The 13,810-nt window shown below is 38.9% G+C and overlaps 11 non-coding genes across 11 annotated transcripts; 4 read left to right on the forward strand and 7 right to left on the reverse strand.

The window, feature by feature from the left end:
- Positions 1–361: 361 nt before the first annotated feature.
- TRNAD-GUC (transfer RNA aspartic acid (anticodon GUC)) lies at positions 362–433 on the reverse strand. Its single transcript has one exon. It is a non-coding gene; the product is annotated as a tRNA-Asp (tRNA).
- Positions 434–1,025: 592 nt separating this feature from the next.
- On the forward strand, positions 1,026–1,107 carry TRNAS-UGA (transfer RNA serine (anticodon UGA)). The gene has a single exon. It is a non-coding gene; the product is annotated as a tRNA-Ser (tRNA).
- A 744-nt stretch (positions 1,108–1,851) lies between these two features.
- On the forward strand, positions 1,852–1,933 carry TRNAS-CGA (transfer RNA serine (anticodon CGA)). The gene has a single exon. It is a non-coding gene; the product is annotated as a tRNA-Ser (tRNA).
- A 1,436-nt stretch (positions 1,934–3,369) lies between these two features.
- On the forward strand, positions 3,370–3,451 carry TRNAS-UGA (transfer RNA serine (anticodon UGA)). The gene has a single exon. It is a non-coding gene; the product is annotated as a tRNA-Ser (tRNA).
- A 745-nt stretch (positions 3,452–4,196) lies between these two features.
- Positions 4,197–4,278, forward strand: TRNAS-CGA (transfer RNA serine (anticodon CGA)). The gene has a single exon. It is a non-coding gene; the product is annotated as a tRNA-Ser (tRNA).
- A 2,209-nt stretch (positions 4,279–6,487) lies between these two features.
- TRNAD-GUC (transfer RNA aspartic acid (anticodon GUC)) lies at positions 6,488–6,559 on the reverse strand. Its single transcript has one exon. It is a non-coding gene; the product is annotated as a tRNA-Asp (tRNA).
- A 1,373-nt stretch (positions 6,560–7,932) lies between these two features.
- On the reverse strand, positions 7,933–8,004 carry TRNAD-GUC (transfer RNA aspartic acid (anticodon GUC)). The gene has a single exon. It is a non-coding gene; the product is annotated as a tRNA-Asp (tRNA).
- A 1,366-nt stretch (positions 8,005–9,370) lies between these two features.
- On the reverse strand, positions 9,371–9,442 carry TRNAD-GUC (transfer RNA aspartic acid (anticodon GUC)). The gene has a single exon. It is a non-coding gene; the product is annotated as a tRNA-Asp (tRNA).
- A 1,373-nt stretch (positions 9,443–10,815) lies between these two features.
- Positions 10,816–10,887, reverse strand: TRNAD-GUC (transfer RNA aspartic acid (anticodon GUC)). Its single transcript has one exon. It is a non-coding gene; the product is annotated as a tRNA-Asp (tRNA).
- Positions 10,888–12,259: 1,372 nt separating this feature from the next.
- On the reverse strand, positions 12,260–12,331 carry TRNAD-GUC (transfer RNA aspartic acid (anticodon GUC)). Its single transcript has one exon. It is a non-coding gene; the product is annotated as a tRNA-Asp (tRNA).
- A 1,366-nt stretch (positions 12,332–13,697) lies between these two features.
- On the reverse strand, positions 13,698–13,769 carry TRNAD-GUC (transfer RNA aspartic acid (anticodon GUC)). Its single transcript has one exon. It is a non-coding gene; the product is annotated as a tRNA-Asp (tRNA).
- Between the last annotated feature and the right edge of the window lie 41 nt (positions 13,770–13,810).

Raw genomic sequence — 13,810 nt, forward strand, 5'->3', positions numbered from 1 at the left:
AAAAACTTTACGTGTAAAATCCGCATCATGATTTCACTTCTTAAAAGTGCACACAATGAAGGAGATAATCAAAAACTATATAATAGCAAAGCTGGCTTAGTAAAATGTAAATATCAATACTAATTAATTAAAATACTAATTGTAACGAAATATCCACAATAAAACACTTGAACGTTAAGATTTTGTGGTTTCGTTGAAGTTGTAAAGATTTTTTTTGCCGGCACTGTAGATGCCTCTGTAATGAGTGACAATCAAACAATAAAATATAAACAGCTTGTGAATAAAAATATATTGTTGGAAGAATTAAGTTTTCGTTCCAGAGTTCCAGAGTTCCAGAGTCCAGAGTAAGAATATAATAAATCTCCCCGTCAGGGAATCGAACCCTGGTCTCCCACGTGACAGGCGGGGATACTTGCCACTATACTAACGAGGATTGGTTGCGTCTTGTCCTCTGACACCACATGACTAGAAAGTAAACATGAGGTATGTGAGTGATGATGTGAACCACTGTGGGCTCTGCTCATTTTCCATTTTTGCGCTTTCATTTGTGCAAAAAGCCATAACTTTCTTTATTTTTCTGTAGATGTAGCCGCATGAGGGCTTGCTTTCTACAAGACAAGTTGTAGCTTTGAATTACACTAGCCATTTTACCATATCATGTACTATCATGTACATATATATATATGACATTGTGATATATACAAAACCAACCACTAAAGCACTCCAGATAAATCAAAAAACCTTAGCGGAAACCCTTCAGTGCCGTCTTGTCATCCGACCCGTTCGCTCATTCCACTTGAAAAGAAGTATGAAATTAGTTATGTTCCATATGTCCCAAGAGATTGACCTTTTCTTTCCTCCTCAGAAACCTCACATCAGACCTGTCGCTGTCTGTAAGGCAATTTGCTGGTGAGGAAACCCTCCCACAGCTTAGTTAGTAAATGGAAGACCCAACTCACTTTCAAGACCCAGCCCATAAACTGCAGTCCCCGGAATATGTCTAGGAAAATTGCATGACTCTATCAGCTGTGGTGGCCGAGTGGTTAAGGCGTTGAACTTGAAATCCAATGGGGTTTCCCCGCACAGGTTCAAATCCTGTTCACAGCGTTGGCTTTTACTGGACAAAAGCACTGGACCTTCCTGAAAAGTTTAAAATAGTATTTACATTAATAAAATGGGCCAAATGATATGAAAATTTGACAGCCATTCACGTTCCAGTCTTTCAATCTAGGGATGTTTCGCAGGACATTGACGATTTTCTTGGTAGCTCTCAGGAAGCTCTAGTCAGACCTGTCTCAGTTGCTGAAAATGCTCTACCCCAAACCTCTATCAGCAATCAAAAGTCCATTCCTGCATTCAAGCAAAAGCATATGAACTGTGGCTCCCAAAAGACATTGGAGAATCATCAGTGAAGGCATATATTTTGATAGCCGCATGGTTAAGACGTTGGACTTGAAATCCTCACATTGGTTTAAATCATGTTCACAATGCAGTATTTTACCTTGGAAAAGATTGGGTTTGGCTGGTGAAAGTTTAGTGAAATCAAAGTATAGAAAAGAAAAATAACATGCAGATTAATTCACTGGTAGTATGCAGATTCCAACCACAATTTGAAGAGTGAGAAAAAGCTAGTTAACCACATCTCTGTGTGCCCCAGGGTACAAGAATTTTACCTCCTTCTACTCATTGACCTCAGATCACACCTTTATTTTTCAGTAAGTCTACCAAGATGCCTTTCCCGTGACTGCGTCATGCAATAGAGATTCAGGTGAACTTAGCCCAAAACCTTCTTTCAGACCGCCCTCTAGCATGTACTTTGCAAAAACATCTGATTCGTTGCTGTTCGAGTTGGCTGTGATGGCCGAGTGGTTAAGGCGTTAGACTCGAAATCCAATGGGGTTTTCCCGCACAGGTTCAAATCCTGTTCACAGCGATGTATTTTATACAGAGAGAGTCAAGTTCTTTCAGAAAAAATTCACAAAAACATTGAGAAATATCCAAAACCAGTCTCTAAAACACTTTATTGCCATCCAAAACATGTTGCAACTAAGAAACTGCTGAATAAGAAGAAACCTACTTCAGACATAGACCTACTTGTGAAGGTGACCTTTAAGGAGCCATTCCCAGCCCGTACAGGGATCAAACCCCCAATTTTGGTTTTATTAACACCACGATTTGACCAACTGAGCTAACCGGCCATGTTTGTAGGATTAACCAATACAGGAAGGACTGGAAACATGCGCAAATGCAACCATTCTGTTTTTGTGGGATGAATTTTTCCCACATGTGGTGATTCTTGGTGGTACAGTGGCGGCAAAAAAAATCTTTACATTTGTGCAGTAAAAAAAAACTTTACGTGTAAAATCCGCATCATGATTTCACTTCTTAAAAGTGCACACAAAGAAGGAGATAATCAAAAACTATATAATAGCAAAGCTGGCTTAGTAAAATGTAAATATCAATACTAATTAATTAAAATACTAATTGTAACGAAATATCCACAATAAAACACTTGAACGTTAAGATTTTGTGGTTTCGTTGAAGTTGTAAAGATTTTTTTTGCCGGCACTGTAGATGCCTCTGTAATGAGTGACAATCAAACAATAAAATATAAACAGCTTGTGAATAAAAATATATTGTTGGAAGAATTAAGTTTTCGTTCCAGAGTTCCAGAGTCCAGAGTCCAGAGTAAGAATATAATAAATCTCCCCGTCAGGGAATCGAACCCTGGTCTCCCGCGTGACAGTCGGGGATACTTGCCACTATACTAACGAGGATTGGTTGCGTCTTGTCCTCTGACACCACATGACTAGAAAGTAAACATGAGGTGTGTGAGTGATGATGTGAACCACTGTGGGCTCTGCTCATTCTCCATTTTTGCGCTTTCATTTGTGCAAGAAGCCATAACTTTCTTTATTTTTCTGTAGATGTAGCCGCATGAGGGCTTGCTTTCTACAAGACAAGTTGTAGCTTTGAATTACACTAGCCATTTTACCATATCATGTACTATCATGTACATATATATATATGTCATTGTGATATATACAAAACCAACCACTAAAGCACTCCAGATAAATCAAAAAACCTTAGCGGAAACCCTTCAGTGCCGTCTTGTCATCCGACCCGTTCGCTCATTCCACTTGAAAAGAAGTATGAAATTAGTTATGTTCCATATGTCCCAAGAGATTGACCTTTTCTTTCCTCCTCAGAAACCTCACATCAGACCTGTCGCTGTCTGTAATGCAATTTGCTGGTGAGGAAACCCTCCCACAGCTTAGTTAGTAAATGGAAGACCCAACTCACTTTCAAGACCCAGCCCATAAACTGCAGTCCCCGGAATATGTCTAGGAAAATTGCATGACTCTGTCAGCTGTGGTGGCCGAGTGGTTAAGGCGTTGGACTTGAAATCCAATGGGGTTTCCCCGCACAGGTTCAAATCCTGTTCACAGCGTTGGCTTTTGCTGGACAAAAGCACTGGACCTTCCTGAAAAGTTTAAAATAGTATTTACATTAATAAAATGGGCCAAATGATATGAAAATTTGACAGCCATTCACGTTCCAGTCTTTCAATCTAGGGATGTTTCGCAGGACATTGACGATTTCCTTGGTAGCTCTCAGGAAGCTCTAGTCAGACCTGTCTCAGTTGCTGAAAATGCTCTACCCCAAACCTCTATCAGCAATCAAAAGTCCATTCCTGCATTCAAGCAAAAGCATATGAACTGTGGCTCCCAAAAGACATTGGAGAATCATCAGTGAAGGCATATATTTTGATAGCCGCATGGTTAAGACGTTGGACTTGAAATCCTCACATTGGTTTAAATCATGTTCACAATGCAGTATTTTACCTTGGAAAAGATTGGGTTTGGCTGGTGAAAGTTTAGTGAAATCAAAGTATAGAAAAAGAAAAATAACATGCAGATTAATTCACTGGTAGTATGCAGTTTCCAACCACAATTTGAAGAGTGAGAAAAAGCTAGTTAACCACATCTCTGTGTGCCCCAGGGTACAAGAGTTTTACCTCCTTCTACTCATTGACCTCAGATCACACCTTTATTTTTCAGTAAGTCTACCAAGATGCCTTTCCCGTGACTGCGTCATGCAATAGAGATTCAGGTGAACTTAGCCCAAAACCTTCTTTCAGACCGCCCTCTAGCATGTACTTTGCAAAAACATCTGATTCGTTGCTGTTCGAGTTGGCTGTGATGGCAGAGTGGTTAAGGCGTTGGACTCGAAATCCAATGGGGTTTTCCCGCACAGGTTCAAATCCTGTTCACAGCGATGTATTTTATTCAGAGAGAGTCAAGTACTTTCAGAAAAATTCACAAAAACATTGAGAAATATCCAAAACCAGTCTCTAAAACACTTTATTGCCATCCAAAACATGTTGCAACTAAGAAACTGCTGAATAAGAAGAAACCTACTTCAGACATAGACCTACTTGTGAAGGTGACCTTTAAGGAGCCATTCCCAGCCCGTACAGGGATCAAACCCCCAATTTTGGTTTTATTAACACCACGATTTGACCAACTGAGCTAACCGGCCATGTTTGTAGGATTAACCAATACAGGAAGGACTGGAAACATGCGCAAATGCAACCATTCTGTTTTTGTGGGATGAATTTTTCCCACATGTGGTGATTCTTGGTGGTACAGTGGCGGCAAAAAAAATCTTTACATTTGTGCAGTAAAAAAAAACTTTACGTGTAAAATCCGCATCATGATTTCACTTCTTAAAAGTGCACACAAAGAAGGAGATAATCAAAAACTATATAATAGCAAAGCTGGCTTAGTAAAATGTAAATATCAATACTAATTAATTAAAATACTAATTGTAACGAAATATCCACAATAAAACACTTGAACGTTAAGATTTTGTGGTTTCGTTGAAGTTGTAAAGATTTTTTTTGCCGGCACTGTAGATGCCTCTGTAATGAGTGACAATCAAACAATAAAATATAAACAGCTTGTGAATAAAAATATATTGTTGGAAGAATTAAGTTTTCGTTCCAGAGTTCCAGAGTCCAGAGTCCAGAGTAAGAATATAATAAATCTCCCCGTCAGGGAATCGAACCCTGGTCTCCCGCGTGACAGTCGGGGATACTTGCCACTATACTAACGAGGATTGGTTGCGTCTTGTCCTCTGACACCACATGACTAGAAAGTAAACATGAGGTGTGTGAGTGATGATGTGAACCACTGTGGGCTCTGCTCATTCTCCATTTTTGCGCTTTCATTTGTGCAAGAAGCCATAACTTTCTTTATTTTTCTGTAGATGTAGCCGCATGAGGGCTTGCTTTCTACAAGACAAGTTGTAGCTTTGAATTACACTAGCCATTTTACCATATCATGTACTATCATGTACATATATATATATGTCATTGTGATATATACAAAACCAACCACTAAAGCACTCCAGATAAATCAAAAAACCTTAGCGGAAACCCTTCAGTGCCGTCTTGTCATCCGACCCGTTCGCTCATTCCACTTGAAAAGAAGTATGAAATTAGTTATGTTCCATATGTCCCAAGAGATTGACCTTTTCTCTTTCCTCCTCAGAAACCTCACATCAGACCTGTCGCTGTCTGTAAGGCAATTTGCTGGTGAGGAAACCCTCCCACAGCTTAGTTAGTAAATGGAAGACCCAACTCACTGGACTTGGTTAAGGCGTTGGACTCGAAATCCAATGGGGTTTTCCCGCACAGGTTCAAAACCTGTTCACAGCGATGTATTTTATACAGAGAGAGTCAAGTTCTTTCAGAAAAAATTCACAAAAACATTGAGAAATATCCAAAACCAGTCTCTAAAACACTTTATTGCCATCCAAAACATGTTGCAACTAAGAAACTGCTGAATAAGAAGAAACCTACTTCAGACATAGACCTACTTGTGAAGGTGACCTTTAAGGAGCCATTCCCAGCCCGTACAGGGATCAAACCCCCAATTTTGGTTTTATTAACACCACGATTTGACCAACTGAGCTAACCGGCCATGTTTGTAGGATTAACCAATACAGGAAGGACTGGAAACATGCGCAAATGCAACCATTCTGTTTTTGTGGGATGAATTTTTCCCACATGTGGTGATTCTTGGTGGTACAGAGGCGGCAAAAAAAATCTTTACATTTGTGCAGTAAAAAAAAACTTTACGTGTAATATCCGCATCATGATTTCACTTCTTAAAAGTGCACACAATGAAGGAGATAATCAAAAACTATATAATAGCAAAGCTGGCTTAGTAAAATGTAAATATCAATACTAATTAATTAAAATACTAATTGTAACGAAATATCCACAATAAAACACTTGAACGTTAAGATTTTGTGGTTTCGTTGAAGTTGTAAAGATTTTTTTTGCCGGCACTGTAGATGCCTCTGTAATGAGTGACAATCAAACAATAAAATATAAACAGCTTGTGAATAAAAATATATTGTTGGAAGAATTAAGTTTTCATTCCAGAGTTCCAGAGTCCAGAGTAAGAATATAATAAATCTCCCCGTCAGGGAATCGAACCCTGGTCTCCCGCGTGACAGGCGGGGATACTTGCCACTATACTAACGAGGATTGGTTGCGTCTTGTCCTCTGACACCACATGACTAGAAAGTAAACATGAGGTATGTGAGTGATGATGTGAACCACTGTGGGCTCTGCTCATTTTCCATTTTTGCGCTTTCATTTGTGCAAAAAGCCATAACTTTCTTTATTTTTCTGTAGATGTAGCCGCATGAGGGCTTGCTTTCTACAAGACAAGTTGTAGCTTTGAATTACACTAGCCATTTTACCATATCATGTACTATCATGTACATATATATATATGTCATTGTGATATATACAAAACCAACCACTAAAGCACTCCAGATAAATCAAAAAACCTTAGCGGAAACCCTTCAGTGCCGTCTTGTCATCCGACCCGTTCGCTCATTCCACTTGAAAAGAAGTATGAAATTAGTTATGTTCCATATGTCCCAAGAGATTGACCTTTTCTCTTTCCTCCTCAGAAACCTCACATCAGACCTGTCGCTGTCTGTAAGGCAATTTGCTGGTGAGGAAACCCTCCCACAGCTTAGTTAGTAAATGGAAGACCCAACTCACTGGACTTGGTTAAGGCGTTGGACTCGAAATCCAATGGGGTTTTCCCGCACAGGTTCAAATCCTGTTCACAGCGATGTATTTTATACAGAGAGAGTCAAGTTCTTTCAGAAAAAATTCACAAAAACATTGAGAAATATCCAAAACCAGTCTCTAAAACACTTTATTGCCATCCAAAACATGTTGCAACTAAGAAACTGCTGAATAAGAAGAAACCTACTTCAGACATAGACCTACTTGTGAAGGTGACCTTTAAGGAGCCATTCCCAGCCCGTACAGGGATCAAACCCCCAATTTTGGTTTTATTAACACCACGATTTGACCAACTGAGCTAACCGGCCATGTTTGTAGGATTAACCAATACAGGAAGGACTGGAAACATGCGCAAATGCAACCATTCTGTTTTTGTGGGATGAATTTTTCCCACATGTGGTGATTCTTGGTGGTACAGTGGCGGCAAAAAAAATCTTTACATTTGTGCAGTAAAAAAAAACTTTACGTGTAAAATCCGCATCATGATTTCACTTCTTAAAAGTGCACACAATGAAGGAGATAATCAAAAACTATATAATAGCAAAGCTGGCTTAGTAAAATGTAAATATCAATACTAATTAATTAAAATATTAATTGTAACGAAATATCCACAATAAAACACTTGAACGTTAAGATTTTGTGGTTTCGTTGAAGTTGTAAAGATTTTTTTTGCCGGCACTGTAGATGCCTCTGTAATGAGTGACAATCAAACAATAAAATATAAACAGCTTGTGAATAAAAATATATTGTTGGAAGAATTAAGTTTTCGTTCCTGAGTTCCAGAGTCCAGAGTCCAGAGTAAGAATATAATAAATCTCCCCGTCAGGGAATCGAACCCTGGTCTCCCGCGTGACAGGCGGGGATACTTGCCACTATACTAACGAGGATTGGTTGCGTCTTGTCCTCTGACACCACATGACTAGAAAGTAAACATGAGGTATGTGAGTGATGATGTGAACCACTGTGGGCTCTGCTCATTTTCCATTTTTGCGCTTTCATTTGTGCAAAAAGCCATAACTTTCTTTATTTTTCTGTAGATGTAGCCGCATGAGGGCTTGCTTTCTACAAGACAAGTTGTAGCTTTGAATTACACTAGCCATTTTACCATATCATGTACTATCATGTACATATATATATATGTCATTGTGATATATACAAAACCAACCACTAAAGCACTCCAGATAAATCAAAAAACCTTAGCGGAAACCCTTCAGTGCCGTCTTGTCATCCGACCCGTTCGCTCATTCCACTTGAAAAGAAGTATGAAATTAGTTATGTTCCATATGTCCCAAGAGATTGACCTTTTCTCTTTCCTCCTCAGAAACCTCACATCAGACCTGTCGCTGTCTGTAAGGCAATTTGCTGGTGAGGAAACCCTCCCACAGCTTAGTTAGTAAATGGAAGACCCAACTCACTGGACTTGGTTAAGGCGTTGGACTCGAAATCCAATGGGGTTTTCCCGCACAGGTTCAAAACCTGTTCACAGCGATGTATTTTATACAGAGAGAGTCAAGTTCTTTCAGAAAAAATTCACAAAAACATTGAGAAATATCCAAAACCAGTCTCTAAAACACTTTATTGCCATCCAAAACATGTTGCAACTAAGAAACTGCTGAATAAGAAGAAACCTACTTCAGACATAGACCTACTTGTGAAGGTGACCTTTAAGGAGCCATTCCCAGCCCGTACAGGGATCAAACCCCCAATTTTGGTTTTATTAACACCACGATTTGACCAACTGAGCTAACCGGCCATGTTTGTAGGATTAACCAATACAGGAAGGACTGGAAACATGCGCAAATGCAACCATTCTGTTTTTGTGGGATGAATTTTTCCCACATGTGGTGATTCTTGGTGGTACAGAGGCGGCAAAAAAAATCTTTACATTTGTGCAGTAAAAAAAAACTTTACGTGTAATATCCGCATCATGATTTCACTTCTTAAAAGTGCACACAATGAAGGAGATAATCAAAAACTATATAATAGCAAAGCTGGCTTAGTAAAATGTAAATATCAATACTAATTAATTAAAATACTAATTGTAACGAAATATCCACAATAAAACACTTGAACGTTAAGATTTTGTGGTTTCGTTGAAGTTGTAAAGATTTTTTTTGCCGGCACTGTAGATGCCTCTGTAATGAGTGACAATCAAACAATAAAATATAAACAGCTTGTGAATAAAAATATATTGTTGGAAGAATTAAGTTTTCATTCCAGAGTTCCAGAGTCCAGAGTAAGAATATAATAAATCTCCCCGTCAGGGAATCGAACCCTGGTCTCCCGCGTGACAGGCGGGGATACTTGCCACTATACTAACGAGGATTGGTTGCGTCTTGTCCTCTGACACCACATGACTAGAAAGTAAACATGAGGTATGTGAGTGATGATGTGAACCACTGTGGGCTCTGCTCATTTTCCATTTTTGCGCTTTCATTTGTGCAAAAAGCCATAACTTTCTTTATTTTTCTGTAGATGTAGCCGCATGAGGGCTTGCTTTCTACAAGACAAGTTGTAGCTTTGAATTACACTAGCCATTTTACCATATCATGTACTATCATGTACATATATATATATGTCATTGTGATATATACAAAACCAACCACTAAAGCACTCCAGATAAATCAAAAAACCTTAGCGGAAACCCTTCAGTGCCGTCTTGTCATCCGACCCGTTCGCTCATTCCACTTGAAAAGAAGTATGAAATTAGTTATGTTCCATATGTCCCAAGAGATTGACCTTTTCTCTTTCCTCCTCAGAAACCTCACATCAGACCTGTCGCTGTCTGTAAGGCAATTTGCTGGTGAGGAAACCCTCCCACAGCTTAGTTAGTAAATGGAAGACCCAACTCACTGGACTTGGTTAAGGCGTTGGACTCGAAATCCAATGGGGTTTTCCCGCACAGGTTCAAATCCTGTTCACAGCGATGTATTTTATACAGAGAGAGTCAAGTTCTTTCAGAAAAAATTCACAAAAACATTGAGAAATATCCAAAACCAGTCTCTAAAACACTTTATTGCCATCCAAAACATGTTGCAACTAAGAAACTGCTGAATAAGAAGAAACCTACTTCAGACATAGACCTACTTGTGAAGGTGACCTTTAAGGAGCCATTCCCAGCCCGTACAGGGATCAAACCCCCAATTTTGGTTTTATTAACACCACGATTTGACCAACTGAGCTAACCGGCCATGTTTGTAGGATTAACCAATACAGGAAGGACTGGAAACATGCGCAAATGCAACCATTCTGTTTTTGTGGGATGAATTTTTCCCACATGTGGTGATTCTTGGTGGTACAGTGGCGGCAAAAAAAATCTTTACATTTGTGCAGTAAAAAAAAACTTTACGTGTAAAATCCGCATCATGATTTCACTTCTTAAAAGTGCACACAATGAAGGAGATAATCAAAAACTATATAATAGCAAAGCTGGCTTAGTAAAATGTAAATATCAATACTAATTAATTAAAATATTAATTGTAACGAAATATCCACAATAAAACACTTGAACGTTAAGATTTTGTGGTTTCGTTGAAGTTGTAAAGATTTTTTTTGCCGGCACTGTAGATGCCTCTGTAATGAGTGACAATCAAACAATAAAATATAAACAGCTTGTGAATAAAAATATATTGTTGGAAGAATTAAGTTTTCGTTCCTGAGTTCCAGAGTCCAGAGTCCAGAGTAAGAATATAATAAATCTCCCCGTCAGGGAATCGAACCCTGGTCTCCCGCGTGACAGGCGGGGATACTTGCCACTATACTAACGAGGATTGGTTGCGTCTTGTCCTCTGACACCACATGACTAGAAAGTAAACATGAGGTATGTGAGTGATGATGTGAACCACTGTGGGCTCTGCTCATTTTCCATTTTTGCGCTTTCATTTGTGCAAAAAGCCATAACTTTCTTTATTTTTCTGTAGATGTAGCCGCATGAGGGCTTGCTTTCTACAAGACAAGTTGTAGCTTTGAATTACACTAGCCATTTTACCATATCATGTACTATCATGTACATATATATATATGTCATTGTGATATATACAAAACCAACCACTAAAGCACTCCAGATAAATCAAAAAACCTTAGCGGAAACCCTTCAGTGCCGTCTTGTCATCCGACCCGTTCGCTCATTCCACTTGAAAAGAAGTATGAAATTAGTTATGTTCCATATGTCCCAAGAGATTGACCTTTTCTCTTTCCTCCTCAGAAACCTCACATCAGACCTGTCGCTGTCTGTAAGGCAATTTGCTGGTGAGGAAACCCTCCCACAGCTTAGTTAGTAAATGGAAGACCCAACTCACTGGACTTGGTTAAGGCGTTGGACTCAAAATCCAATGGGGTTTTCCCGCACAGGTTCAAATCCTGTTCACAGCGATGTATTTTATACAGAGAGAGTCAAGTTCTTTCAGAAAAAATTCACAAAAACATTGAGAAATATCCAAAACCAGTCTCTAAAACACTTTATTGCCATCCAAAACATGTTGCAACTAAGAAACTGCTGAATAAGAAGAAACCTACTTCAGACATAGACCTACTTGTGAAGGTGACCTTTAAGGAGCCATTCCCAGCCCGTACAGGGATCAAACCCCCAATTTTGGTTTTATTAACACCACGATTTGACCAACTGAGCTAACCGGCCATGTTTGTAGGATTAACCAATACAGGAAGGACTGGAAACATGCGCAAATGCAACCATTCTGTTTTTGTGGGATGAATTTTTCCCACATGTGGTGATTCTTGGTGGTACAGTGGCGGCAAAAAAAATCTTTACATTTGTGCAGTAAAAAAAACTTTACGTGTAAAATCCGCATCATGATTTCACTTCTTAAAAGTGCACACAATGAAGGAGATAATCAAAAACTATATAATAGCAAAGCTGGCTTAGTAAAATGTAAATATCAATACTAATTAATTAAAATACTAATTGTAACGAAATATCCACAATAAAACACTTGAACGTTAAGATTTTATGGTTTCGTTGAAGTTGTAAAGATTTTTTTTGCCGGCACTGTAGATGCCTCTGTAATGAGTGACAATCAAACAATAAAATATAAACAGCTTGTGAATAAAAATATATTGTTGGAAGAACTAAGTTTTCGTTCCAGAGTTCCAGAGTCCAGAGTCCAGAGTAAGAATATAATAAATCTCCCCGTCAGGGAATCGAACCCTGGTCTCCCGCGTGACAGGCGGGGATACTTGCCACTATACTAACGAGGATTGGTTGCGTCTTGTCCTCTGACACCACATGACTAGAAAGTAAACATGAGGTATGTGAGTGATGATGTGAACCACTGTGGGCTCTGCTCATTTTCCATTTTTGCGCTTTCATTTGTGCAAAAAGCCATAACTTTCTTTATTTTTCTGTAGATGTAGCCGCATGAGGGCTTGCTTTCTACAAGACAAGTTGTAGCTTTGAATTACACTAGCCATTTTACCATATCATGTACTATCATGTACATATATATATATGTCATTGTGATATATACAAAACCAACCACTAAAGCACTCCAGATAAATCAAAAAACCTTAGCGGAAACCCTTCAGTGCCGTCTTGTCATCCGACCCGTTCGCTCATTCCACTTGAAAAGAAGTATGAAATTAGTTATGTTCCATATGTCCCAAGAGATTGACCTTTTCTCTTTCCTCCTCAGAAACCTCACATCAGACCTGTCGCTGTCTGTAAGGCAATTTGCTGGTGAGGAAACCCTCCCACAGCTTAGTTAGTAAATGGAAGACCCAACTCACTGGACTTGGTTAAGGCGTTGGACTCGAAATCCAATGGGGTTTTCCCGCACAGGTTCAAAACCTGTTCACAGCGATGTATTTTATACAGAGAGAGTCAAGTTCTTTCAGAAAAAATTCACAAAAACATTGAGAAATATCCAAAACCAGTCTCTAAAACACTTTATTGCCATCCAAAACATGTTGCAACTAAGAAACTGCTGAATAAGAAGAAACCTACTTCAGACATAGACCTACTTGTGAAGGTGACCTTTAAGGAGCCATTCCCAGCCCGTACAGGGATCAAACCCCCAATTTTGGTTTTATTAACACCACGATTTGACCAACTGAGCTAACCGGCCATGTTTGTAGGATTAACCAATACAGGAAGGACTGGAAACATGCGCAAATGCAACCATTCTGTTTTTGTGGGATGAATTTTTCCCACATGTGGTGATTCTTGGTGGTACAGAGGCGGCAAAAAAAATCTTTACATTTGTGCAGTAAAAAAAAACTTTACGTGTAATATCCGCATCATGATTTCACTTCTTAAAAGTGCACACAATGAAGGAGATAATCAAAAACTATATAATAGCAAAGCTGGCTTAGTAAAATGTAAATATCAATACTAATTAATTAAAATACTAATTGTAACGAAATATCCACAATAAAACACTTGAACGTTAAGATTTTGTGGTTTCGTTGAAGTTGTAAAGATTTTTTTTGCCGGCACTGTAGATGCCTCTGTAATGAGTGACAATCAAACAATAAAATATAAACAGCTTGTGAATAAAAATATATTGTTGGAAGAATTAAGTTTTCATTCCAGAGTTCCAGAGTCCAGAGTAAGAATATAATAAATCTCCCCGTCAGGGAATCGAACCCTGGTCTCCCGCGTGACAGGCGGGGATACTTGCCACTATACTAACGAGGATTGGTTGCGTCTTGTCCTCTGACACCACATGACTAGAAAGT

This window comes from Phyllobates terribilis, unplaced genomic scaffold (genome assembly GCF_046119375.1).
Source record: "Phyllobates terribilis strain yellow unplaced genomic scaffold, ASM4611937v1 Scaffold_11__3_contigs__length_659146591, whole genome shotgun sequence".
Classification (NCBI taxonomy): Eukaryota; Metazoa; Chordata; class Amphibia; order Anura; family Dendrobatidae; genus Phyllobates; species Phyllobates terribilis.